The sequence below is a fragment of the Phacochoerus africanus genome, chromosome 5 (genome assembly GCF_016906955.1).
Source record: "Phacochoerus africanus isolate WHEZ1 chromosome 5, ROS_Pafr_v1, whole genome shotgun sequence".
Taxonomy (NCBI): domain Eukaryota; kingdom Metazoa; phylum Chordata; class Mammalia; order Artiodactyla; family Suidae; genus Phacochoerus; species Phacochoerus africanus.
In genome coordinates, this window is record NC_062548.1 from 53866736 (window position 1) to 53894562 (window position 27827).

The 27827-nt window shown below is 45.4% G+C and overlaps 1 long non-coding RNA gene across 3 annotated transcripts; it reads left to right on the plus strand.

Annotated features, from left to right (window-relative positions):
- LOC125127790 (uncharacterized) lies at positions 1-27827 on the plus strand. 3 transcript variants are annotated; one of them, XR_007135065.1, is made up of 8 exons: positions 1-252; positions 517-1060; positions 4797-4972; positions 7318-7451; positions 7763-7986; positions 17935-18004; positions 23077-23282; positions 27406-27827. It is a non-coding gene; the product is annotated as an uncharacterized LOC125127790 (long non-coding RNA). The 3 variants fall into 3 exon arrangements; XR_007135063.1 differs by lacking the exon at positions 27406-27827 and adding an exon at positions 24050-25070; XR_007135064.1 differs by lacking the exon at positions 27406-27827 and adding an exon at positions 24050-25070 and having other exon boundaries at positions 517-826.

Below are 27827 nucleotides of genomic sequence, written 5' to 3' on the forward strand. Positions count from 1 at the left end.
AGGGTCTTTCAAGTTTCATCAAAGAACATCTTCGTGATTAGATTAATCAAAAATTGATGGATAAGGAAGTTAAGAGTCAGAGAAAACAGAGAGAGCAGAACTTTCAAGTCTCTACTATTTGAGCGTAAATGCCTAATTCATTTTTGGGGGATTTGACTAATCCTCAAGACCACCTCCATCACCACCACCAACCACCATCACCACCACCTCTATCCCCACCATCACCAACGCCTCCATCACCACCACCATCAGGTACCACCACTGCCATAAGTACTGCCTTCTGTCACTATAAACACACAGTTGTGTGGCCCATACAGACCCTCATGGGGACCATAACATGGGTAAAACTTTTAGTAATTACATTTGCTTTCTTTTCTATGCATTGCATAATCTAGGAATTAAAAAGTCATGGAAGAAAGTGGCAACTCAGAACTGTCTTTAAGACCGAGTTTGGAGTAAACCTATCTGTTACCCCCTTCAACTTGTCTTTTTTTTTCTTTCATTTTCCTCTTATAGTACTTTCCGCCTTTAAACTTAAAGGAGAACCAGAGCCTAAAGGTGACATGCTCCACGACCTTCGGGCCCCAGGAAAGGGCTGTATGACTGCAGCACTTACGTGAGCTCCTTCACCACGTACACCACTCAGATATGTCTTGAAGTGCACAGATGTGGCCAGAATTTCCAAGTTGTGGCTATTTTTCCTGCTAAACTATGCTCAGCAACCAGGAAGGGGAAGCTAGAAGGACCAGTTCAAAGAAAAGTGGCACAGTTACCTAGTGAATGAGAATGACTTGGCAGAATCATCACTGCTGGCAGGTTTCACTTCGTGAGTTCACCTGTCTGCTCTGATTTGGGTATGATGCTCTGGGAAGAGTGTTCAGAGTGGGCTTTCTTTGCAGGTGCTTCCATTGCCCACTGAGCTGAAGAGACCAAGGTTCTGTTGTAGCATCTGGCTTATGTGGGAATGATGGCATCTTGGATCCTCGCCTGTGGCCAATGACTTAACAATCCTTTGCAAGGCCTCCAGGATTTGTGTCTTTAAACACCATTGCTGGCTGAGGTAATGGTGGAGGATAGAAAGAATCTGGCACGAAGCTAAAGCCCAAAAGCTTGACTTACTCTGCACCCACCCCCCGCCCTGAATATTAACAAAAACAAGGATGTTATTAAATTACCAATCCTGGCTCCAGTTGAATATATGCCAAGAATCCCATGCTTCCACCTCACATAATACGTTTTATTTTTCTTTCGGGGATTTGTTTTTTGAATCAGTTTACTTCTTTGTGGTCCAATAATCGCCACATGGAATTCTCTCCATCTTTCATCCTTCATCATTAGGAAAAAAAACAGGGTATCATTTTCTGGCAAGAAATAAATATCTCAAAATGAAAGACAATATTTAGTGACCCCCCAAAAAAATTCCCTTGAGAGTACTATTTTTCTGATTAATCAGAACTGGAAGCGATTAAGGGCTTAATGCATTAAAACGATGAGAGCACTCATGTCCATTCTTCATAGGAAAATCAAACATCCTCTTTTAAGTAAGGGGGGGCTGCTTTGACAAATCTTTTAAGTGATCCATGGATAAGTGCATGATTTGAGGAATTGATAGAGAATATTAAAAATGTTTATTCCATTGACCTAATATTCCCTGCTGGAGATTGAAGGAGCAAATCGAACCCACAACTGGTTCTTAAGACAGGTACTATTTGGCGGTTTAGTTTCTATTTATCTAGTGCTTACCTGTCAACTTGACCTTGGATAGGAGTTTTACATTGTGACTTACTAAATGCTTATCAGAGTTCCTTGAATATAAAATGGGGTTGCCTCAGGTGGCATTTTCATAAACATATACTTAGTCTGATTTTATCTGAATTGGTGAGTCTTTAAAAAAATACTTCAGAATTTGAAATGCCTAAGAATCTTAAGGATGACTAAAATTTTGGTATGTTGTTGAGAACGTGATTTTAAGGCCATGTATGTTGATATGCCGGTTTGGAAAGGTTCTTACGCCATTTTACAATGCATATCATACGGAAGCATCTTTAAAGGCTGGTTTTGTTTATTTATTTATTTATTATTTATTTATTTGTTTCTTTATCTTTTTAGGGCCACACCTGTGGCATATGGAAGTTCCCAGGCTAGGGGTCTAATCAGAGCTGCAGCTTCCGGCCTACGTTACCACAGCAACGCCACATCCGAGTCTCATTGGTGGACCTGTACCACAGCTCACGGTAACACCGGATCCTTAACCCATTGAGCGAGGCCAGGGATTGAACCCACATTCTCATGGAGACTGGTTAGGTTCTTAACCCGCTGAGCCACAACAGAAACTCCCTTAAAGGCATTATTTAGAAATCAAGGCTTGCCATTTTCATTTTAGGCAGCTACCTCTTAGCTGTTTAAATCAGAGCATGCTGTTTAGCTTGTCTATGTCATTCTGATCATCAGTGTCTTCCTCCTGGCTGGACGGCTATGGTTGTTGTATGACTTTGATTTTAGACTTATAAAAGCTCTCTGGGATGCAGACGAATACACTCAGACAGTCATGTTTGCTCAGGAGGCAGATAGAAGCTAGAATAGTTAAGTTTCAATGAGTAGTTACTGTGTTCTAGGCAATCTAAAGAATTTTATGGGAATTCCTATTGTGGCTCAGTGGAAACGAATCTGACTAGTATCCATGAAGACGCAGGTTCTATCTCTGGTCTTGCTCATGGGTTAAGGATCTGGTGTTGCTGTGGCTGTGGTATAGGCCAGCGGCTACAGCTCTGATTAGACCCCTAGCCTGGGAACCTTCATATGCTGCAGGTGTGGCCCTAAAGAGACAAAAAATAATAATTTTATGTCCATTATTTCACGTGGAGACTTGCTATTTTGCAGTAGCTATAATTATCATTTCACAGGTGAGGAAATTGACAACTCAAAGAAGATACTAATTTTCCCGTGCCCCCAGGGAGCTGGCAAGTGGCAGAGCCGGGCTGCCCCAAGGTCAGGTTGGTCTTCTTGCCCAGATGCTGGAATGCAGGCAGAGACCTGGGTATGTAAAGATGGTCTTCAAAGGAGTTTCTGCTGTGGTGCAGTGCGTTAAGGATCCAGCATTAACGAAGCTGTGGCATAGGTCGCAGCTTCGACTCATTTGATTCTTGGCCTAGGAACTTCCAGATGACATGATGGTGGCAAAAAAAAAAAAAAAAAAAAGAAAGAAAGAAAAAGAAAAAGAAGAAAGAAAAAAAAGAGGTGGTTTTTAAGCTCCTGGGGCAAAAGCTGATGAGTGCAAAATGCAAGTCTGGATTCTTCCCATCCTCTCGGCCTTCATAGAAATTCTCCTGCACAATGTCTGTGCACTTTCCAGCAGGCTTGTCCACAGAAGGGCTAGTGTGGGCACACGTTCAATCCTACCCCAGTGTGCCTCCTCCCAGGGGCTCTTCCCCAGGAGTACAAAGACTGGGAACCTCGCCCATGATTATTAATATTTTAAAAACATTATTCTGGCTTCTCACAGGGCCATATCAGTTTCAAAGATCGCTGTCAGGGTGGGAGCAGCTGAAGTGGAAATGGCCTGAGAGCGGAAACTTTTCCTGAGCTGTGCCGTCGGTGGAATATTCATAGAAATGTAATATGACACAGGATATCGAGTCGGTGTCGAAACTTTGTTCCAAACCGTATTTGCTATTTGTATTTGACCCTCAGGGACAGCCGGGGATAAGCGAAGAGGGGAGAGGGCTGGGTTGCAGAGTGACCTGAGACAGGGTGATGGTGGGGGACGCTCCTTGCCACAGGAACTGGGGGGTCTGGGTTGGGGGGAGATAATGAGGTCCCGCCTTTCCTGCTCTGGGAGAAATATCTTTGCCTCAAAGGTGGACACCTTGCCCCCATGTTGCCACCTAAGTTTTGTGCCCGAGTTTGAAATCTCAACTTTGGACAAGTTCATACAGATTCATGGTGTGTTGTTTCTGCAAGTGCAGAGGTGATGTTGTTTGCTTCTTCCTCGAACATCTCCAGATCAGGCTATTGATATTAAAAAAAAAAAAAAAAAGTCATGGTGGCATGGATCCCCATGAGTGTCACATCAGATGCTGGAATTATATCTTCAAATGAACCAAAATGATCATCTACTGATGACTGAAATTTCCTTTCAAGAATTCATAAATCTCTCATTCCCCCGACCAAGGAACTCTACTCATCTGTAGTTAATTTAAGAATTAGCATTTAGCCAATTACTGCCTCAGTGCCTTAAATGAGGTACGTGCCTGGTGGCTCTGTTGATTAGAACCCTGTGCTAATGAGGTCACAGGTTTTGTCTCCAGGAGGGCTGGCCAGGGATTGAACTTGACCCACAGCAATGACCTGAGCTGCTGCAGTGACAATGTGGGATCCTTTTCTCTCTCTCTCTCTCTTTTTTTTTTTGCCATCCTGTGGCATATGGAGTTCCCAGGACAGGGATCAGATCTGAGCTGCAGTTGTGACCTATGCCACAACCTTGGCAGCTCTGGATCCTTAACCCACTGTGCCAGGCTGGGGATTAAACCTGTGTTCCAGTGCTCCAGAGATGCTACTAACAAAGCTGGATCCTTAACCCGCTGTGCCACAAGGGAACTCCCCATCTCTTTTTAAAAAATAAAACTAAACAATTTTAATCACTGTAGCCTAGCAGAATGCTTGGTGTATCATGCAAGTTCTGTAAATATTTGTCGAATAAATGAGCAAGTGGATGAAAGAATCAAATGTAGAAATGGTTCCATTTAGGCAAAGGCAGTGTTTTAAATGCTAACATTTTCTTGCTTTTCTCTTTACAGAATTATATTTATTACAAGTAATTCAGAAAATACACATGAGCACAACTTAAGAAAACAAAAATCACCTGTAATCCCATCATTTGGAGATAGCCTTTCTTGATATTTTGGGGTGTGTAGTATTTACATCTATATGCATATCTAGCATATATATGAGACTCAGACAACATGTATTATCGGTAAGTTTTTGTACTTATATCAGAAAGCTTTGCATGATGTTATATATTCTCCCATGTTATTATTTTTAAGTTTTTTTCTGGCTATTTTATTATATGAATTGACTTCAACTTAGTCACATATTATTTTTATTTATTTTTATTTTTATTTTTATTTTTATTTTTGTCTTTTGTCTTTTTAGGGCCTCACCCTCAGCACATGAAAGTTCCCAGTCTAGGGGTCGAATTGGAGCTGCAGCAGCCGGCCTACACCACAGCCACAGCAACGTAGGATCCAAGCTGCATCTGCGACCTGCAGCACAGCTCATGGCAATGCCGGATCCTTAACCCACTGAGTGAGGTTAGGGATCGAACCCTCATCCTCGTGAATGCTAGTCAGATTTGTTTCTGCTGAGCCACAACAGGAACTCCACTTAGTCACATATTAAAACAGTCCTGTGGGAGTTCCTGCAGTGGGATCGGTGGTGTCTCTGGGGCGCTGGGACGCAGTTTTGATCCTGGCCTGGCACAGCGGGTTAAGATCTGGTCTTGCTGAGGCTGTGGTGTAGGTCAAAACTGCGGCTGGGACCTGATCCCTGGCCAGGGAACTCCAAATGCCATGAGGTGGCCGACAAACAAACAAAAACATTCTTGTAGCTTAAACTTTGTATAGAGCTTTGTTCCCTTGGGGTAAATTCCTAGGAGAGGAATTGCGTGGTTCCACAGTTTCTAATTCACAGTATGTTGGCAAGTTATTGGTCATAGAAGTGCCACCAGTATATACTATGACCTGCAACAGGCTAGTATATGGCCACTGTCCTCTGAGTATTGACTGACTATTGACAGCATATTGTTATTCTTAAAAAAAAAATTTTTTTTTCTTTTTAGGGCTGTACCTGTGGCATACGGAGGTTCCGAGGCTAGGGGTTGAATCTGAGCTGTAGCCACCAGCCTACGCCACAGCCACAGAAACGCCGGATCTGAGCCGGATCTGCGACCTACACCACAGCTCACGGCAATGCTGGATCCTTAACCAACTGAGCAAAGACAGGGATCAAACCTGAAACCTCATAGTTCCTAGTCAGATTCATTTCCCCTGTGCCACGATGGGAATTTCTAAAAATTTTTTTTTACTGAAGTATAGTTGATTGACAATGTTGGGTTAATTTCTGCTGTACAGCAGAGTGATTCCGTTATGTATGTATATACTCTTTCAAATTCTTTTCCATTATGATTTGTCACAGGATATTGAATATAGTTCCCTGTGCTATTTTGTCGTTCTTATAAGTATTTGCTAATCTATAGGCAAAAAGTATATCAATGTTCTCTTACTTCACATTTTATTTTTTAAGTTATTTTTTATGCTTTTTTCCCCCATTATAGTTGATTTATACATTTTACTTTTTCGGCCTCACCCTTGGCATGTAGAAGTTCTGGGGTCAGTGATTAAATCCTTGCCACAGCAGTGACCTGAACTATAGCAGCAACCAAGCCAGATTCTTTACCTGCTGAACCACCAGCGAACTCCACACATTTTTTTTTTTTTATTAATAGTGACACCAAGTTTTTTTTTTTTTTTTTTTCATGTGGCCATTTTAACATCTTCCTTGCAAATTACCCATTAATGTTTTCTAAGACCCATATATTTGGGGAGCCAATATGCTTACTCCTCTATTTCACAGGCTCCATAAGAATTAGTCGAAATAACCTATTCCCCCCCCCCCTTTTTTTTTGTCTTTTTAGGGCCGCTCACATGGCATATGGAAGTTCCCAGACTAGGGGTCGAATCAGAGCTGCAGCTGCTGGCCTACACCACAGCCCCAGCAACGCAGGATCCGAGCCGTATCTGCAGCCTACACTGCAGCTCAAGGCAACCCAGATCCTTAACCCATTGAGCAAGGCCAGGGATTGAACCTGGGGCCTCCTGGACACTAGTCAGGTTCGTTACTGCTGAGTTGCGATGGGAACTCCCAAAATAACCTATTTGTATATGTTTGAAACCTACACAGCAATACACAAATGAGTTGACCAAATTTGTGATCTGGAGGGTGAAAGTCAGAAGGAATGGCCACCTGGGGACAAGCGGGCTGAGGACAGATGGGGAGTGGCCCCTGTGAGAAAAGCAAGGAGGCCTTGACCTTGATCTATTACCGAGAGGAGGCCACGGTCAGAGGCAATGATGGGGCTGGCAGTTGGAATTGGGGGCCGTTTAGAAACAGAAGGGATCGGGACAGGCCTGGGAGCTAGAGGAAGCCAGAGACTGCTCAGGGCAGGGCTGGACCTCCCCAGGGTGGGGGTGGGGAAGGCACTTCCTGGGATATCCCCAAGCCAGCAACTGAGAAAACACCAGTAGTATTGCTTCTCTGCAGACGCACCTGAATTCCAGTGTGACCATGGCAAGTGTATTTCAGAACAGAAAGGGGGGTCCTTTGGCCAGAGCACACCCAGCTTTCCAGGAAGTCCCTGGAGTAGCCACACCTAGACAGGCAAGCAACAAACTCAGGTACGTGGATGAATGAAGACAAGAACTGCACCGAAATTCCCCCAGCATGTATAGGAGCCCACTTTCATAAAATTCTATAGACTCATATATCATTAGATATAAATGTATTAAATATAAATGTATATGATATACATGGTATATTATGTATATAACAGATGGATCTAGGCATCTGCCTGCCTGCCCATGGTTATCTCCAGAGGGGGTAGCGACATGGGATGGGGAGAAAGAATTATCTTCGCTTTACATTTCTAAATACTGTTTCACTTGTTACAATCTGTATTCATCACTTCTCTAATTTGAAAACCATCCAGTAAAGAAAAAAAAAAAAAAGGTGGCCACACACCACCCTGCTGCAGGGCCAGCCCCTCACAAGGCGACAGGAGCTGAGTTCGGCGCTGTCACCGGCACCCGTGCTGACTCGGACAGGGAGCCCCTGAGATCACACCTGGGCCCCACAGGACGCCGAGCGCATCGCCAGCTCGTGCTCAGGTGACGGGGAAGCGTGCTGCCTTGGCAGGCAGGACCCTGTGAACAGGTAAGACATTTCCCGGGCTGGGAGTAAACACAAGCCGTCCTTCCAGATCAGGCGTGTGTCTCTGCCTGGCAGGGAGGCAGCAGGGATTCATTGCCCGGCAAAGAACTTGAGCTTGTGTGGGAGGGGAAATGAGAAGTTCTCTTCTTTAGTTCCAGGCCTGCCACAGGGTATCCGCCTCGGGTTCTATGTTCTTTTACACCAGGGAAAGCTGCTCTAAGGCCACGCTCTTTCCTCTTGGGCCAGGCACTGGGCCGGGGCCCTCACGTGGGGGACTGGCTGAGATGACCTTGACTTTCTGGAGGCTTAGCTGAGGTGGGGGCTGGGTGGTACGTGTGGGACCAAGCAAACAGAACATGGTCCGTGATCATAACGATCTGAAGGCAATGGAACCGGGCAGAGATCAGGGCTGGGCCATTTTGGATCACAGGCAATGCAAGCTGTATCTGAGGAGACCTTTAAAGCCCACTGGGAATGAGGCGCTGGGCAGACCCGGAGGCAGCTCAGCTCCCCCGCAGGTGGCTGGAGAGCACTGAGCCGGTCAGGATGGGGTCTGAGAGGTCAGCAGGCACTGCATCATGCCTGGCCTCCTACGTGGGTCATGTTCCAAGTCTGATTTTACCCTGAGTGCAGAGACAAGGTAAAACTCGCTGGGAAACCCACATCATAAGGCCTTGCCAGAGCCTGAACGCATGTGTGTACAGATTTGTGGAATGAGCCCCAAACAAATCCCCAAATTGATGTTCTGTGCTTGAAGAGATCCTATTTTATTTTTCCTATTACCTGAAAAGTCACCTCCATTTAGATTTATTTTTGCCCAAAGACTTCAGTGATGAGAGTAAAAAGTCCAATGTTGAGGAACATGCTTGAAATGAAAGGTTAATGAGACGTGGCCTCCACAGCCTGGATCGTGCACAGCACTTTTGGAAACAGGATTCCCGTCTTCATCAGCAGCATCAGGCGGATGAGGAGACATCCTCAGAGAAGCGAGCAAAGTCTCGGCAAGGCTACATGCTCGTGCACAGTTTCAGGGACGCGTGTCTCTGTTCTGGAGTCTCCTCTGTGACCCCCAGGGCGACCCCACCGGTGGCCATGGTGGTACCTTCCTGTGGGCTTGGGGCTCTTGCTGCTCTGTAGGAGTTGGTGGGGACGGGAAGGAGCCCTGGGTTGGTGGTGGGCATTGCCATTACTCCATGGGGCGGTGGGGGCCCTGGCCCGAGTCTGCTCACCAGGTAGATGGGAGACTCGGCCCTTGAACCTCACTCTCTGAGCTCCTGATCAAAGTTCCCACATCTGGAGGTTGGGGAGGCACCCAAGGAGGTGGAGAGAAGTTCCAGCTTTCTCCTCCCATCTCAGCACATGATAATGTGCACTGTGCGCTATGTTGGCTTTGGACCTGCTGCCTCTACACAGATTAGCATCTGGCACCTCTGTTCTCCTGGAGCCCTTGCCTTTCCTCCTCCTCCTTGATCTTGTCTCCAGAGGAGACAAGATCTGCTACCATCACCAGGTCACCCTTCTTTTTTTTTCTTTTTGTCTTTTTAGGGCCACCCCTGAGACATATGTACGTTCCCAGGCTAGGGGTTGAATTAGAGCTACAGCTGCCAGCCTACACCACAGCCACAGCAACGCCAGATCTGAGCTGTGTCTGCAACCTACACCACAGCTCACAGCAATGCCGATCCGTAACCCACTTAGTGAGGCCAGGGATTGAACCTGCGTCCTTATGCATACTAGTCAGATTTGTTTCTGCTGAGCCACGATGGGAACTCCTAGGGCACCCTTATTGTCTGAGATCCACTGAGGTGTGTCAGTGTTTGGGGACACGCGTGGCATTCCTATGAGCAGCCCCCTTGCAATCTGTATTTACTGGCAGGAATCCCACTAGGAACTCTTGGGGGCAAAACATTTTGTTTGCAACTGAACACGTAGCACATGATACAGCATATACCTGTTTGAACGTGACCTGAAGGAACCCGTAGTACTCTTCGAGTTCCAGCTCTTGAGAGGAAGGGCAGGTGAGGTGAGATGGGAGCTTGAACTTGAAATCGGCTGACTCCTGGGAGTTAGCATGAGGTGGAGAAAACACACAAGGGCTGTGGGCTTGGGCACGTCTGCGTTCCCACCCCGTTCTGCCTTTACCGTTGTGGGGCACTGGCGTCGACAACTTATTAGACCCGATTTCCACTGGTGAGCTGTCACTAGTCCCACCTCCTGCATCTGATATTGGTAAAGGATGAAAGAAGAAAACAAAACTACGCGGCAGGCAAGGGGCCCGCAAGAAATATTAGTTTTTATGCTCCTCGATCCTCAATAATTTAATGAGTCCTTCCAAGAGAGACCATCCTTCAGAGTAGAATCCTATCCATTTTTGTTGTGGCTATTGTTGCTGTTGACGGGCTAGCCCCAAGGAAGTTCGAGTCCTTTGTTTGGTTTGTGCTAAGTTGACCTGGCCTTGAAAAAGGGAAAAAAGAGAAACCTGGAGTCCCTCAAACAATGACCCCTTTTAAAGCCCACACTGGACTGCAATTTCAAAGAATATTCTTATTAACATACTTTCTTATAAATGGAGCGCCACTCATCAAATATTTATAAGGAGTAGCCTGCGAAGCCAGCGGAGCGCTCGGCAAGCCTGGGGACATTTCCCGCATGCGCTGCGGGTGGCATAGGCAGGGGACAGCCTTTAATTTTGTGACGTGGTTCGGGGGCTCCAGCGCAAGCTAGTCTTGGCACGATTTTTCCCGGCTCTGGGCCTGTTCTGGAGACTTTTAGGACTCCCACGTAGCCTGGCCTCATAGGCAACTCCTTTTGAAGTCCACGGGAGCTCTTTGAATGGAAAACATACACAACGGGGTGTTGATGCGAATACGAATCAGGCCTGATATACACGGGGAGTAAAGGTACTTCTCACCCCAAATGGTAGCTCTTTAGCCCAGAAACGATGGTTTGATCATTAAATAAAAGATCCCCCCCCCCGCCCCCACGCCCGCTTCAAAAACCCCACAATCTACCACCACGAGCTCCACCATCCATTTGCTCAGGAAATGATAAACCTGCTAATTACCTGAGAGTTTTAATTAAGCAACAGATATAGACAGCGCAGGGCTGTTTTTGCTTTAAACATATCAATAAACATTCTCAATTCCTGGGCAACTTGCTACATGACAAAAAGCTAAACATAACCATCTTTTGAGATATCACTCATGGAGTGTGATCATTTGGAAAAATATCTCTATTAGAGATAGTTAGAGATGTTTTGGGTTGAGAAAAGCAATCGCCCATGGAGTGCAAAGCTGCAATTTGTAGACAGGTTAAGTAAATTAAATCACTCACTGTCTTTTTTTTTTTTTTTTCCAATGGCTTTGAAAGTTAAAGGTAATTTGAAAAGAAAATGCTCAGTTTGAATTGGTTTGTAATATCTGTTAATGATCTTTAAAAAAATCCACTTATTCACAATCCTGTCCCCAGGGGGAATTGCAGTGTGCTATCAGAAAAATTTCTAAAGTCTGAAATGTCATTAGCTAGTGATTTCTTGGAAGTAAAAAGCCCTGAAAAAATAAATTATATAAGGTATACAAGTGCGGAGGACAATCACTTTGATGAATAATATCTGTGTTTTTCATGCCGAAAAATACAACAATTGGAATCCAAGCTGCTAAATTACAGAGCTGTCTTTTGAATTACCTCCGTGTAGGCATACCTGCTCTGTTTATTTCACACGTATATTGAGTTCTTCCATATATTTATAGATTGTTGCTGTAAAAACAGTAGTGCGAGGAACAATTTTGATTATATTCCTTGTGTTTACCTTGTGGAAACATAAGGTGTTACCTAAATACAGGCCTACAGGTGTGCCATCCAGGTTCTAACAATGGCCTGTTTCAGTGAAGCCTCCGAGATCCTGGAGCCAGGTGCGGGGAGCGGAGGTGCCTACGCCAGGCAGCTCCTGGATGCTTCCCTCTTAGATAGCAGAGCCGTGAAATACTACACCAAAGGGAAAATTTCCTTCCTGACCCCAGCTGGCTATCAGTCTTTGCCTGGAAGCAGGGGAGTCTTTGTAATACAATATTAGTCAGTGTAACTGCAGATGCTGGTTTGGCTGCTATAAATAGCTAATCTTTTTTTTTTTGTTTTTAAGGGAGGAGTTGGATTTTATAGTAAACCATTGGCTAGAGGTTAATTATACATTTCATAGGAGAGTGTTTCCTTGTAGCCAGCCTAAATTGGTCACCTTTTAACCCTGCTTTATATAATAAGGCTAGAAATGTAGGAGCCTTCCTAAATCCTTCAAATTATTGTCACAATTTTATACATTGGTCTTTCCTTTTTTTTTTTTTTTCCCCCTCATGCAGTACTCTTAGCTAAACTGTAGAGGGTCCTGGTTTTATTGGTTTTTCCTCGGGGAAAGGTATTCACTTTTTCCCCGTCCAGCTGACCTGCAATCATATGTGCGGCTCTTCCTACTTCCTGCTCTGCAGCTGTCAGGAGGGCGGCACAGAACCCTGGTTTAGAGCAAAGCTTGGATTATCGTCCATAAAGACGTTCTACACTGTTTTCTGTGAGCCTCTCCATTTGCTTCTCCTAAGAGATGGAAATCAACATTTGAAACTTTTGGGGGAAGCTTTTTTGGGGTTCCACACATGGAAGCTTGCAAAGAGTGGAGCATGTGACTCAGAGCTTTATTCCGGAGGGAACATATCCCTTGAACCATCCCTGGACCAGACAGAGAACATAGCCAGTGTCCCCAAGTGCCCCTGTGATGGGACGACTCCTTCCTCCTCAAAGATAGCCACCATCCTGATTTCTGACACCAGAGATTGTTTTGTCTCTTTTTTTTTTGGAGGGGAGGAACATCATATAAATGGAATCAAATGGTAGCTGCATCCAGCTTCCTTCTTTCAATGTTATAATGGTGAGCTGAATTTATGGTGTTGGATGTCATTATAATAGTTTTTCCCTGTTGTGTTTCCTTCTTTTGTATCAGCTGCACAGTATAGCTTTCCCATTTTACTCCCTCCCTTTTTTTTTTGAGTTTAGAGTCTCCCCTATTTTTTTTTTTAGGGCTGAAACTGAGGAATATGGAGGTTCCCAGGCTAGGGGTCTAATCGGTGCTGTAGCTGCCAGCCGACACCAGGGCCATAGCAATGTGGGATCTGAGCCGTGTCTGCCACCTACACCACAGCTCATGGCAACGCCAGATCCTTAACCCACTGAGTGAGGTCAGGGATTGAACCTGCGTCCTCATGGATGGTAGTCAGATTCATTTTCACTGAGGCATGACAGGAACTCCTATTATTTTTTAATTATAGTTGATTTACAATGTTTCTGTGCCAATTTCTGCTGTACAGCAAAGTGACCCAGTCATATATATCTATATATTGATATATGTACATTGATAGATCTATATACAGATCTATATCTATATCTACTAACCATTCTACTCTTGATGAATGTAGTTTTTGGCTGTTTCAGAGAGGGCTTGCTCTAAGCTTTTTGGGGACATCTTTAGTGGGCGTGTGCCTGTGTTACTGTTGGGTGTGTAGACCAAAGGGAAACTTACTGCATTGAAGGACGTGACTATGATTGGCTTCAATAATGTCAAACCAGTTTCCAGAGAGGTTGGGTGAGGTGGCACGCCCACCAGCAGTGGGTAAGGGTTATGCCATCCTTGTTGGCATTTGATTTCTTAGTCTTTTTGATTCTGGTCATTCTGGTGGTACATGGTTGAATCTCATTATGGTTTTAATTTGACTTTCTGGAGTTAGTAAGTTGAGCATCTGTCCATGTACACAGACCACTTGAATATTTTGCAAATGGGCTTTCAAGTGTCCTGCTAATTTTCCCGTTGTATCATTCGTCTCTTCATACATATTTAGGAGATACCTATCTGTTCTGGTAGGATCCTTTTCTGTCTCTATATCACTTACCACCCGAGCTTGACTTTTTATTTACTTTATAGTGTCTTTCGGTGAAAAGAAGGTTTTCATTTTAGTGTAATCTAATTTACCATTGTTTTCCTTTATAGTTAGTGCTTTCTACATCCTATTCAAGAGAGCTTTCCTTATCCCAAGGCCCTGAAACACATTCTCTTATGTTATCTTCTGGAAGCTTTATTGTTTCACCTTTCACATTTAGATCTGTAATCCACATGACATAGACTTTTGTTTATGGTGTGAGGTTAGGATTGAAGTTTGGCTTTTCACTCTATCATACCCACTTATCATATGCCTTTAATAGAAAGACTTCTTTTCCTTGGTGTTCTGAAGTGACACTTTTTTAAATATGATTTTTATTTTTCTATTGTAATTGATTTACAAGAAGTGACCCTTTTGTCATAAATTAAGTACTCACTTATTTATAGAATGACCATATGACTTTTCTCTTTATCCTGGTAATGTGGTGAATTATTCAATAGGTTTTTGAATGTTAAAAAACCATGCACTTCTGGACTAAACCAGACTCAGTTATGATGTATTATTTATTTTATGTACTACTGCATGTTTTGATAATTTTTACAACGGTACATAGGAATGAAATTTACCTATAATTTTCCTTTAGTGTAGTGTCCTCGCTGGGGGTGTTATCAAGGTTTAGCTGGCTCATTAAATGAATCAAAAATTGTCTTCTTTATGTTCTTTTAAAAATTAAAATATAGGCGTTCCCGTCGTGGCTCAGTGCTTAACGAATCCGACTAGGAACCATGAGGTTGCGGGTTTGATCCCTTGCCTTGCTCAGTGGGTTAAGGATGCCGTGTTGCTGTGAGCTGTGGTGTAGGTCACAGACGCGGCTCGGGTCCTGCGTTGCTGTGGTTCTGGTGTAGGCCGACAGCTACAGCTCCGATTCGACCCCTAGCCTGGGAACTTCCATATGCCTCAGGAGCGGCCCAAGAAAATGGCAAAAAGACAAAAAAAAAAAAAGAGGGGGTTCCTGCTGTGGTGCAGTGATTAAAAATCCAACTGCAGCAGTTCAGTTTGCTGTGGAGGCATGGGTTTAGTCCCTGGCCTGGCACAGTGGGTTAAGGATCCGGTGTTGCTTCAGCCGTGGTGTAGGTCTCAGCTGTAGCTTGGATTCGGTCCCTGGCCTGGGAACTTCCATATGCCATGGGTGCAGCCTATATATATATATATATATATAAAATCTAATATAATGATTAAAAATATATGTAGTTTTTCCTTAAGTGTATTAGGGCCCTCCAGAGAAACAGAACCCATAGAATGTATATAGATATATATGAAGAGACCTGCTACAGGAATTGGTTAGCACATTTGTAGAGGCCAGGAAGTCTTGTCATCTGCTGCCCACAAACTGGGAGCCAGGAAACTGGTAGTGTTCACTCAGTTGGAGTCTAAAGGCCTGATTGCAAGGCTGGGGCTGGGGGGTGGGCAGTGATGTAAGTCCTGGTTGGATTCTTTTTTTCAATTGAAGTAGAGTTGATTTACAATATTATGTCAATTTCAGGTGTAGAGCATAGTGATTCAGTATTTTTACAGATTGTACGCCATTAAAAGTTATTATAAGAGAATGTAATACACTTGTGCTGTAACCTCACTCCATAGATCCACCTGCTAATCCCTTCCAGAAACACCTCACAGACATACCCAGAAATAATGTTTTATCCACTATCTGGGTATCCCTCAGCCTGGTCAAGTGGACACATAAAATTCGACCATCACAATTTATTTATTTACCACAATTTGCTTTGATTCCTGGTTTCTGTATATTTTAAAGTTAGACTTTTGGTAGGAGGCTGGTTTTGTGTGAGTTTTGCATGGAACAGTAAACAGAATTTAGACTCTGCCCTAGGAGTTTCCACGTGGCACCTGGCAGTAAGCTCACGTGGCTGAGGTTAAACTTTGTCACTGCGTCTCAATCTCGGGACCCGGGATCAAGGCCCATCCTGGGTTTCAAGGAGAAGCAGTAAGGTGAGAACCTTCTGGATGTGTGACAAGCATTCAGGTAAAACACCTGATGCCAGTGAGATGCTCCAAAGCCAATTTCATCTCCTCCTTTTGGTCCTTCAGTCACTGTCCCGCAGAGTTGTTGTTTTTAAATCTCATAGCTCACCGATGTCTCCACGCCCGCTTGCTGTTGTCCTCTGGGTGGTGGCATTTCTGGAACACCTAGTCTTCACCTTATCTTCTTCTCAGCCCTCCAAGTGCTCGCTCTAAAAAGGCAAGCCCCGGTGCTGCTCCATCACTTTACAAGGCGAAGTGCAGACTCACAGACATGCACATGGAGTTCCCCGACCCTGCTCCTCCTGCCTCCCCCTCCTGCCCTCTCACCCCCTCTGGGCTTTATCTTTACCCTCTGCAGCTCCTGGGGTCTTTGTGTGTCAGCTTTTGTCTTCTTCCTGCAGAGTTCCTTCTTTAGCAATTGGCTCTCCCGGACCCTTCCCATCTCAGGCCGCGTGGTCTCCTTCTGGCCCCTGCCTCCATCTCTGTGGTTAGCCTGTGAACTCTCTATGGGCAGATCCCAGGTCTCAGCTTTGGGAGATAACAGGTGCTCAGTTAAATCTGGAGATTCAAACAGAAGGGACTAGGTGACCAGCTTGAGTTTCATGTCATCTTGTTTTGGAAGCCTGAGATGGGCTAAAATGGCCCAAATGCCATGACTGGAAGGGAGGCAGGAAGGCCAAGGTGCCGGAAAATTCTCAGGTACCATCCCTTCCTGTGCAACTAAATTTGGTCAAATGGTTCACACTCTTTTATGATGGCGTCTGCTTTTTGAACGGATGAGCGGCAAGGATTTTCTATAAAGATAGATTTTTTCCAGAGTAACAAATTTGAACAATTTAAGAATTTAAATGAAAAAAAAAATCCTACTTAAAAGGCCAATTGACCAAGATCCTTCCCCTTTTCTCTTATTAATAAAAGAGTGTACACAGAAACTCTCCAAGAAACTGTGTAAGAGATTCACAAGGATCATTAAAGCCTCTACTGGACATTTACTTTCACGTTGTAAAGTTGGCCATACCCTCCAAATGGTGTCACATAAAAATGGACTTTCTGGGGCTCTTCTATATGAATGGGTTTTAGCTGCACAGTGGTGCCATTCATTTTATTTGGCCCATTTATTGCAAGTCCATTCTAAATTTGGCCTTAATTATTTTTCCTTTCACAAAAATATTTTGTGGGATCTTTTTGAACCCTGACTACTTCCTTCTCGTCCCTTAAAACAGAATCCAGGAGTGTTATTTTTGTTCTCTTCTAATTAAAATAATTGCTTGGTTCCTTTTAACTAGATTCGTGCAGTTATTAGCCTAATACATGGATGGGTGCCATGGGGTGCTTGAGAAACAGAATGAAAAGTGATCGTGTAGCTTCTCATGAAAAAGATTGTGTGGTGCCAAGGACCATTTTTCCTTTCAGCTGGCATTTTACAAGGGCCTTTAGTAAACCTGCCTCCCCTCCCCATACCCTTACTAAAAGATGATTAAGCGAAAGAATAGTTCTATTTTCTTTATTAGGTGTATAGCTAACCCAGGACAATTTGGAGAGGGGAATGGAATAAAGACCTGGGGTCTGGTTTTAATTTCTGGCCCCACTTTGTCTTCCAGAATATCTGCCCCTGAGGGCAAAAGCTCCATGTGTCCTCTGCTGGGGGGCAGGGGGGAGTTGATCAGAGGACAGTGGAGGAAGGGGTACAAAAATGCCCGGAGGAAGCATCAAGCAAGAGTTGGCAGGACCGAGCCTCTAAAAGGAAGCGTTAAAATAATGTTTTTGACATCAAGACTTTTCTCAACGTTGATGTCATCCTAGAGTTTGGCGAACAGAGGCCCATAGCTCCATCTGACCGGTCGCCCCTTTTTGTAAATTAAGATTTATCGGACAACAGCCACACCCATTTGTGTATGTGTTGTTTACGGCTGCTTTTGAGCCACAATGGGGAGCAGTAGCACAGAAACCGTTTGGGCTATGAAACCTAATGGATTTATGATCTGGTTCTTTACAGAAGTTTGCTGACTCTTGAGATGGTCCAGCCAAGTCACTGAGTATCCTCGAACTCTCTAGTCCCTGCTGAGGTATGTGTTTATAGGACCTTTCACAGTGGTCCTCGTTTGATGAGATGCTGAGGACATTTGGTGATGTGCTGATGTCGTGGGTGTCCAGGACAGGTATACAGGTAGCAGGAAGTGAGAAGGATTTGGCCCACGAAGTCATGGTTCGAGAAGAGGTTCTGCCCTGATTGTCTTGGTGGCAGGTCTCCATCACGTCTGGGCTCTTCCTTTGTCTGTTTCCTGGAGGAGGAGGTGTCCACCTGGCTGGAAATTCTGGCTTGGAGTGCACCTTTATTAACCACTTTAAGACTTATGCTTAACAGGGGGATGGCTGCTGCCAGGCCAAAAGATGGGTTCCCTCTGCCACCAGCTGGTGGTTGGGAGAGTCAAGTGAGAGAATGTGAGTTGAAGTGTTTCCTAAGCTGTAAGGTACTGTCTTTGTGGCATAGATGTTATCTATAAAAACACTGAATAAATGTGACCTCCATTTGGCATGTGAGGAAATGAGACTTAGCCTATCCAGGATCTGACAGTAAAACCAACAGAAGTACCAAGAGCTGGGTCTCCTGGTTTTAATCACTGAGCTTTCTAGCACACCATAAGCTTCTGTTCATCATGCTTCTTTCCACGGCTTCAGAAATGCTCAGTTCTTTAGTTCATCTGTCCCTTCCTTCCTTCCTCCCTTCACTATTCAACAATATTGAAGGGTCTGCTATGAACTGGAAAAAGGGCTGACTTATTCAGGGAGAGTGATGATGATTTAAGCAAGAGTTGGAAGGCTCTTAGAATGATTTTGTTCTTGGACCCCCATGGCAGGAGTCCTCCAGAAGTGTATACATTTTTGGTAAGATTTCCCCTGAGCTGCCCAAGGATTTGGCTCTAATTTGTGATATGAAGGAAGAGAGTAGATGGGGAAGAGTGAGTAACCCTGTCTCTCACAAAATATTGTCTGAGATGTTGTTTTCAGTGGTATGTTGTGTGTGTGTGTGTGTGCACGTGCACTTACGTACCAAGAAAGGAAAGAGATACTGCAATGTTGATGGCAGATCGTATTGGTGACGAAAGGATGGAGACAGTCTAGGTTTGGAAGATTTTTAAGTTACAGTTTTGTCCAAAGGAAACTATATCAGGGACATAGGAATTGTCCAATTAGATGGCATATATTAAACATGCCAGAGGTAGATTTATTTGACCCTACAGTTCAAGCAGTCTTCATGCAGATTGTATTCATTCAATGTTGTGTCTTGTAATTTTTTAAAATGATTTTTATTTTTTTGATTATAGTTGGTTTACAGTGTTCAGTCAATTTATACTGTACAGCAAAGTGACCCAGTCACACATACATATACACATTCTTTTTCTCACATTATCCTCCGTCATGCTCCATCACAAGTGACTAGATATAGTTCCCAGTGCTAGACAGCAGGAGCTCATTGCTTATCCATTCCAAAGGCAATGGTTTGCATCTATTAACCCCAGATTCTCAGTCCATCCCATTCCCTCTTCCTCCCGCTTGGCAACCACAAGCCTGTTCTCCAAGTCCATGAGTTTCTTTTCTGTGGAAAAGTTTATTTGTGCTGTATATTAGATTCCAGATATAAGTGATATCATATGGTATTTGTATTTCTCTTTCTGACGTACTAAGTATGAAAGTCTCTGGTTCCATCGATGTTGCTACAGATGGCATTATTTTGTTCTTTTTTATGGCTGAGCAATATTCCATTGTGTATATGTACCACATCTTCTAATCCATTCATCTGTTGATGGTGTCTTATAATTTTTGATATGGTGATTATAAAATGTGTCTGGAGGAAGAAGCTTTCACCAAAATATTGAATTTGCCATGTCATGGTAAGGGAGGTGAAGTCCTTGAAAGTTTTCATTTTTTATTTTTTCCCACACCCATGGCTTGTGGAAGTTCCCAAGCCAAGAATGGAACCCAAGCCACAGCAGTGATAAGGCTGGATTCTTAACCCACTAGACCATCAGGGAACTCCTGAAGGTTTCTGTTTTTGATTCTTGCCCACTCTTTTTTTTTTTTTTGGCTTTTTGGCTTTTTGCGTTTTCTAGGCCCACACCTGTGGCACATGGAGGTTCCCAGGCTAGTGGTTGAATTAGAGCTGTAGCCACCTGCCTACGCCAGAGCCACAGCAATGCTAGATCTGAGCCATGTCTGCAACCTACACCATAGCTCACGACAACACTGGATCCTTAACCCATGGTATCCATGAAGACCTGGGTTTGATCCGTGGCCTTGCTCAATGGATTAAGGATCCTGCGTTGCTGTGGCTGTGGTATAGGTTTGCAGCTGTAGCTCCCATTCGACCATAACCTCGTGGTTCCCAGTCGGATTCGTTTCTGCTGCACCACGAAGGGAACTCCGATTCTTGCCCTTTTAACAGGTAAGTTTGCCAATATTACCTTCATAGTCAAATAGTCAACCTGACTGGCTATGCATACTCTTCAGGTAGCCTTGAACCTACAAGTCATAGAGTTCTCTGAAACAAATGTGCCAAGGTTGCCTCGTAAAAATAAGGCAAAATGAAATCTTCCAGAATCTTCCACCATACAGTTGTCTTCTGCCAAGACTTCTGGGAGTTACAGTAGAAAGTCTTGACATTCTCCTCTTTCTCCCACATCAGAGTCACAACTCTGCTGATGGAATTTGGGGGGTGGTAGTATCTGGTTCTGCAGTTCATCCTGGAAACTCTGCTACTTCTCTGACATTCCCAGGACCCAGAACGCTGCTGTTTTAAGAGACATAATTTGGGGGAGTTCCTGTCGTGGCTCAGTGGTTAACAAATCCAACTAGGAACCATGAGGTCACGGGTTTGATCCCTGGCCTCGATCGGTGGGTTAAGGATCCCGTGTTGCTATGGTGTAGTTTGCAGATGCGGCTTGGATCCTGCGTTGTTGTGGCTCTGGCATAGGCCAGTGGCTACAGCTCTGATTAGACCCCTAGCCTGGGAAACTCCATATGCTGCAGGTGTGGCCCTCAAAAGACAAAAAAAAAAAAAAAAAAAAAAAGCCAAAAAAATAAAAGAAACGTAATTTGGGGAGTTCCCATTGTGGCTCAGCAGGTTAAGAACCCAACTGGTATCCATGAGGACCTGGGTTTGATCCCTGGCCTCGCTCAGTGGATTAAGGATCCTGTGTTGCTGTGGCTGTGGTATAGGCTGGCAGCTGTAGCTCCCATTCGACCCTTAGCTTGGGAACTTCCATATGCCTCACTTCCATGTGACCCAAAAGAGGCAAAAAAAAAAAAGAAACGTAATTTGTTTCAGCACAGAAAGCGTATTTGTTGCACGCAGGACTTAGCACTGATACAGATAATACTTTTCATCTCTCAGACATTTGTAAGCATTAACCAATTGATTTAACTTTCCCTCGATAAAGTGCATTTTCTTCCATTTGCTGTGGGAAAAACCTTCTTTTTCTAATTTTAATCTTTTAGCAGGTATTCTACTGAAAAATTGTCACCACACTGAAAATGTTTTGTAGAGAGGAAATAAATCTTTCAACGCAGTGTAAAATTCCACTGAAATAGATGACCTCCATTTCCTCAGTGTCTAAGCCTATTTTTAAGCGATTAAGCAACGCTCTGGAAAAAAAGTAAAATCTCATTGAGAACAGTGGGAGCTGTTACTGTATAGCTACTATTAGCATTACCACCACGACTGTGCGGGGAGTTTTTCATCATTTACGCATAGGACTCTGCTCCACAAAGGCGAGCTGGATGAAGACTCTCCATAGTGGAGTGTTCAATCCAAGTGTATTTCAGGATCTTGAGATGGAGAGATGGCCTTGGATTATGAATTATCTGGGTGGGTCCAAAATCCACTTGTAACTGGCTTTTTTTTTTTTTTCTCTTTAGGGCTGCACCCGTGGTATATGGAGGTCCCCAGGCTAGAGGTTGAATCTGAGCTGCAGCTGCTGGCCTTCACCACAGCCACAGCAATGCTGGATTGCATCTGCACCTGCAACCTATGCTGATGGCAACGTAGGATCCAGCTCGTGGCAATGCTGGATTCTTAACCCACTGAGCAAGGCCAGGGATGGAACCTGCATCCTCATGGAGACTATGTCAGGTTCTTAACCTGCTGAGCCACAATGGGAACTCCTGTAACTGTCTTTACAGTAAGAAGGACGCAGAGTGATCGTGGAGGCAGAGGTGGCCAGGACGGGGCCACAAGCCAAGGAATGTGGGTGTCGCCAGGAGCCAGAGGAGGCCAGGAAGGGAGACTCTCCCCAGCCTCTGGTGGCCGACACTGCTGCAGACTGCTGGCCTCAGGAACTGAAAGAGGCTACATCCCAGTTGTTTGAAGCCACCGAATTCATGGTCATTGGTTCCAGCAGCCCCAGGGTGATAATGCAGGGACCATCTTCTCAAAGTCTGTTAGGTCTTGGCAGGACTGGCCGGCTGGAGGGTGAGGAGGAAGAAAGGGAAAAGAATTGGCCTGCCAGGTCCAGCCTGTGGCTGGTCAGTGATTTTCCTTGGGATGTTAATACCCGTCATACCCCGTCTTACCTGCGGGTTGGCGACTGCGTTTTGTCTGAGTGGCTCATGCTTCAGGGTCACGGGGAGCCCCAGGCGGGGCAGGCTGAAGCTGGTCATGGGGCCACAAGAAGAGGCTCCATGGGTTGCAGCCTGAAGTCTGGTGCTTGAAAGGGGAGCTGAAACGGGTAGGGGCTGTCTGGCCATGGGCACTTCGGGAGTCTGAGCCATGATCCTCCGAGACAGTCTGTCCCCAGTTCCTGTCAGCTTTCAGAGCTCACCATCCCTCAGGGCTGCACATCTCATCTTCAGTAACTGAAATCTCTTCCTTCAGTTGAATCTAAATCCACCTTCACGGAGACTCCACAATAGGCTCTGGTTTTACTTTGCTTTTTTTTTTGGCTGCACTGCTGCCATGTGGAAGTTCCCAGGCCAGGGACTGAACCTGTACCACAGCAGTGACGATGCCGATCCTTAACCACTAAGCCACCAGAGAACTCCTGGTTTTATTTCTTGCTCATGTAAAATAGGGCTCATTCTTATACATGAAAGCTCTCTTCAAATATTTGAAGACATTTTTTCCTCCTTTTTCCCTTACCAGGCAAAGCACTCCACAGTTCTTCAACTCTGGCGCTCTGGAGGAGTATTCTTTCTATGGCTGGTGGCCAGTCCCTCCTCTAGGCATGCTGTCTTCCTCTGCCTCCCAGAGAAGCTCAAGCGGTGCACCAGAACTTCAGATATGGTCCGCTCAAGCACGCAGGAGTCATTGTCTCCTGGGGAAGATCACACAGTGCACCAGAGCTTCAGGTATGGTTTGCTCAAGCACACAGTAGTTTTTGCCTCATGGGGAAACTCATACAGAGCACTTGAGCTTCAGATATGGTCTGCTCAAGCACTCAGAAGTCTGCCTCCTTGCTTCTCACATCACTGAGGTAGCCAGAGATTGTTTCTATTTTTATCTTATTTTTTGACAAGCACATCATTTTTAGTTGCAATAAATACAGCAATGGATTAAAATGCCTTCTTGGTATTCTTGGGTACAGAGGAGTATATGGAAGCATATATTAGTATTAAAGATGGCCTAAGAGCCTCAAAGCATCCATCAGTCTGCAAGGAGTGCTACTGTATGAGATCTGTAGAGATCAAATGCCCCTCATGTCTTGGCACATAAATACCCACCCTTTGGAGTTCCCATCGTGGTGCAGTGGTTAACGAATTCGACTAGGAACCACGAGGTTGTGGGTTTGGTCCCTGGCCTCACTCACTGGGTTAAGGATCCGGCGTTGCCGTGAGCTGTGGTGTAGGTTGCAGATGCGGCTCGGATCCTGCATTGCTGTGGCTCTGGCATAGGCCAGTGGCTACAGCTCTGATTATACCCCTAGCCTGGGAGCCTCCATATGCTGTGGGAGTGGCCCCAGAAAAGGCAAAAAAAGACCAAAAAAAAAAATACCCACCCTTTTATGTAGACTTGAGGCCTGATGGTGAGGCCTCAAGGTCAACGCCGATCTGCCACGCCAGGCTGGGCAGCGTTCTCAGCCCTCCCAACCTCGCGCCACGCTTTCTCTTCAAAACAGCCCCAGCCAAACCTGATCGTGGAGCAGCTTCTGGCCCGCAGGTCGCTGTGTTCCCTCTTCTCGTCTCTTGGCTGGAAGCGCAGATTTGGGTTCTGTTCCTGACTCAGTCCAAGTGCCAGGTTGGTCAGCAAGAGGAAGGGTCCTTACTGGGGACTAAAGGCCAGTGTACACAGACACCTACCTCCGTTACTTCTCACCTCCACAGCCACCCTGTGCGGCAGACACCACATCCTGCCTCTTACAGGTGATGGAGTCAAGGCTCAGTTCACTAGCTTTCCTAGCGCCAGAGAGTAACACGCCCAGGGTTTAGCCCAAATGATTTTGAAGCTGTAGCAGAGGAGGTAGGGCCCCTGGACCTCTGCAGCCTGGTGCTCACCCTTCCGTGTGCTGCCCGGAGCTGGGCAATTGGCCTGAAATGGCTTAGCCTCAGGACTGAGGCTCTCATGTCACACATGCCAGGGAGCCAGTGCAGCCTTCGTGGTGACAAATGTGGGAGTTCCTTGGGCCCAACACCTCTTCACGAAGTGCCTTCTGGGCCTCTTAGGCCAAAAGCCAGAACCAGGATGGAGTGACAGAAGCCTCCGAATAGGTCCAAGGGAGCTGAAATAAACCTTTCAAGATGAAAAGTCCTGAGTGCATCATTTATAATTACACCTGTTTCCTTTGCTCAGTTCTAACAGTCAACCTATTGACGAGGAATTTTGCCGTCTTCCTCCTCCTCGTCATCATGCTATCAGGATCTGCTCCTCCCTGTCCACTCCCCCAAAGTGTTCTCATGACAGTTGGTTTCACTCCACCACTCAGAGGAGGAGGTGTATTTCAATGAGCTCCCTGCTTCCCCTTCTCCCCACACCCTGCCACCACCTTCATGCATTTTGCTGAAATCCTATTTCTGGGGGACAGAGATGAATGCTGTATAGTTATCTGATTAAACTGCCTCTTGTTTAAATCTATTTTCACAGAGACTTTTTTTCCTGTAGTAGACAGTCAGTGACACAACACATTAAAAATTATATCTGTATCAGTGGTTTCCTCTATTGTATTTATGAAGCATGGGCTTGTGTTTGTGTGTGTGTGTGTGTATGAGTGTGTGTGTATGCGTGTGAGCACCAGCTCACCCAGGGGTCCCTTGTTATGATGGATAAGTGTTCAACGATTATAGTTTAAAACATACAAGGTTGGGTATATATTTTATTGACCTGTTAGAAAAGGATAGAGTTGTGTGAACCGCCAAGTGCATCAGTTACATCAAAATGAGACAAGGAAGCCTTCTTCAGCCAGGCTCTCTGCCTGGATCACATCCCCTCTACTGTCCAGAGCAGGTGTGCAGTAGGCTTCTCTTCCAGGGCATCTTCCTAATATTTCTATTTCTCTTCGGGCCCTGGGGACCAGGATACGGGTGACCCAACCCTCGCCTACGGCTCCCATTGGAACCTCCATTAATCTTTGCGTTTTTTGACCCCGCCCCTTACCCAAAGAATAATGCCTCCCCCAGAATTACACAAAAATCAATGGCAAAGTTAATTGAAATCTGGATCTCTTAATGTTTTTCTCTTTCTTAAGTGATTGCTTGCTTTCTGAAGAGTGACGTGTAACTCAAAGGATGCTTTAATTGAGGGGGCGTGAATTGAGAAGAAAGAAAAGTAGAAGCAGATAATTTTCCAAGGGACTGAAAGATAGTGTTTACACTTAGGATTTCATTTCCTTTCTAGTTTTACATTGGGGCTTAAGGAATGTTTGTGGGTGGGAAGAAGGGCCAGGGCATTTCCAGGGCCCAGCTCACGACTCTGTGTCTCTGCGGGCTCCTTAAAGGGCTGGAAATGCTTTGAAGGAGGCTCGCCTCTTCCCTTTCCTGCCAGGGGGCCAGCGAGGGCAAGAGGGGAGAGGAGTGGAGGTTGCCGACTGCGAAGAAGGAGGTGGCCAGCTCCTTTCTTTGAAGGATTTTTACTTTCCTGAGGACTGAGGTGTTCATGACATAGGTACTCATGGGCCTGTAATTGGGCTTCATACTGCAGTACTTTTTATATTGATTGCAGTTTATAGACGCAAAGTGAACACTATTTCAGCAGATTCTCACATCAATTTGCAGAGGCCAATGGGATCAGTGTTTTTTTTTTTTTTTTTTTTTTTAATCTCTGTAGGGGAAGAAACAGAGGCTCCAATGAATTGGAATTTGTCCAAAATGACCCAGCCAGTGATGGGGGTGGAGAGTAGTGGCCTTCAGGCTTTTAGGGGGAAGGGAAGTGGGGGGAGGGCCAGGCACTTACCTTGACAGAGCTCCTGATGGCGGGGTGGGTAAGGCACCTCTTCCAGACCCACGAGACGTCCCCAAAATGTCCTTGCTTGAGGCCAGGCCGGCCGCTGGGCGCTGCGGTTCCAAAGGCTGGTTCTGACTCTTGCTGGTGTCTGCAGCTTGCAAACTATTCAGACAAAGGACTCCAAAAGGCATCTGGTCAAGCTTTGTGAAGGGAGAAAACTTATCCTCTGATTCCTGGAGCCCTGAAGTCAGGGATTTCATTATGCTTATCACGATCTCAGCTTCCACCGCTCCAAATGTGATTAGTTTTGTAATTACTTAATGTCATTACCTGTCATCAAATCCAGACAGCGTTGGTCTCCCAAAATCTCCCGTGGCAGAGAAACCCACAACGGACATCTTTCCACCGTGTAACACAGAGTTTCTTTAATCACCCTGGCACTGTCCACTCGTTCCTAGACCACAGCTCTCAAAGTGAGGGAAAGTGCTATGCCCTTTCCCGAAAACTTTTCCTCACGCCAAGCAAAGCATAAACAGAACCTTTGCAGCAAAACTGATACCCTTCTCTGCTTTCCTTCTTCTGTATGTTGGCTGTATTTTGCCGTGGGCAGAATGGCCAAAATAACCGGTTTACCGTAGAGAAACAGCCCACTGAGGACTATTTTTACCTTTTATAAAATGTGGCTTGTCTTGGGACTTCCTTGCTGTTCAGTCCTGGGCAAGTGTTTTCCTTCTTTGCTCCTAGGCAATCATTTGGCAAATATTCTGAGTGTCCCCTGCATATGGGTGCTTGGGGTACAGTGGGGATGAAGCTGGGTCCTCCAGGAGCTTCTTCTGGTCTAGTGCAGAAAGAAGACTAAAGAGTGTGGGGGCTGGATGTTTGCCTTCCACTCCTCCAGACCCCTCTCCCCTACTTCCTCTGTGACGACTTGGGGAGCCCCGGGAGAGAGGCGGACAAGCGCGCATTGGTGGTCTCTTTGCCCTCGGCGTTGGCTGGGGACAGAGCCTAAACTGGGAGCAGAAGGGTTGGGGACAGGTGCTGATGTGCCTGTGTCCTCTGCCGGCCCAAGGGTGACACTATTGCTTTTCTGTTGCCTAGGAATCAGCCCTCCCCAGGGATGCGTCCAGCCTGGGGAGATACCTGCTCATCCCAGCTGTGGTGTTCTTAAGTCTAAGGACCCTTCTGTAAAGAGACCACACATTGGAAGTCACCTCCTGTCTCCGCAGCACTCTGACTGCCACTGTGCCAGGGGACATGCCGTCCCTTTCACACCCCGAGGGCATCAGCGATGTCACTTTGTCACCTGCAGGCTGTTGGACTAAACGTCCTCATATTTCAGGCTGCATTGTTTCCCTGTGACTCAATTACTCATTACTCATTGATAAGGCACGTGATCGATCCGTTTATAAATCAAGTGTAGTCTCCAGCCTGCCCTTCCGTGCTCTGTGCTCAGGGGGCCACTGGTCCCTGCGATGAAGGCCAAGTTCTCTAGAGAGCCTTCTCTGGTTTCATCGTTTTGT